Consider the following 1,293-nt stretch of genomic DNA (forward strand, 5'->3'; position numbering starts at 1 on the left):
CCCCTGGTTCATAGGTCTATTTTCAACCACTGGGCCATGCTGGCCAGGCTAGTCAATTTTTTATGCTTGTTTTTCCTCTCCTCTCTTGCTGTCTTCTTCTCCTGATTGCTTAATTAGTTTCACTCACTAAACTCAAGCCTATCTGCTCTCTCCTCTATTCTCCTTTTCCAAAAATAAATGAATATATAGATAAACTTTTTAAAAGTTTTAATTGTTTTACTTTTTTACTTATTATTTTGTTTTTTACTTTTCTTCTTATCCACTCATTCTCTTTCTACCTCCTCTATTCTGAACCATGCCATTCCCCTGTTCATTCAATTCCTTAACCTTACTTTCTGAATATAAGCTCTGCCTCTATAGAATCTGCTCCCCCTTCCCTTTTTTCTGGGTGTTTGTTGTTTGTATTTTCTGGTTTATTTGTTTATTTGTGGTATTTTCTCCCCCACATATGTATATTTTTCTCCTCCTTTTTTATTCTTTTTATTTCCTCTCTTACCTTTTTCCCCCTTTCTCAATATCATTTTTACTCTCTTTTCTCTATCCTAATTCTCTTTTCTCTGGTGATCACTTTTATTGAGGTTATTGGAGTCATGAGTACATTCGTGTTTTGTTCCCTTTGTGTTGTGTATTGTCAAGTTGTATTTTGTGCTGTTCGGTCAACATGGTAGACAGTAAGCCACATAACCAGACACCCTGAGAGGAGACTACATCCATAAATGGGACAATAACACTCAAGACCCAACTACACCAAGAGAACCCAAATATCCCATGTAGGGGACATCCCTAGAATACCTAGCCCAGAGGACCTGAGAGATTGTACTACTGGGTCCCACAAAACATCTACTACATAAGACAAACTCAAAAAATATTTGGGGGACATAGAAGTTGGATCTAATACATAGAAATAACCAGAAGGAGCAGAAAAAATGGGGAGACAAAGAGACAACCTCCATATGAAAGAAAAGGAGGAACCGCCAGAAAAGAAAATAAACTGGAGGCAAGCGAGCGACCAGAAAGGATAGAGGACGCCTGGAAAACGGTAGGATCGGGGAACTGGGCTGGAGAGAGAGATGTGTGACCACTGGGACAAGAGGGTCAGGAGGAACCTGCACTGCACCAAGCCCACGTCCCTTGGGGACATGCATAACACTCGACTGTGGAAGGGGTCCACAGGGCTGCTGGCAGCAGGGGAATCTAGGTCTAAGTTCAAATCTGTGAGGGGCTGCACCCAGAAAGGCAGCCTGAAGAACTGCACAAGCCACATGGTATTGTCTGGGGGGGGGGGAGGGGGCA

The sequence above is a fragment of the Myotis davidii genome, unplaced genomic scaffold (genome assembly GCF_000327345.1).
Source record: "Myotis davidii unplaced genomic scaffold, ASM32734v1 scaffold420, whole genome shotgun sequence".
Taxonomy (NCBI): domain Eukaryota; kingdom Metazoa; phylum Chordata; class Mammalia; order Chiroptera; family Vespertilionidae; genus Myotis; species Myotis davidii.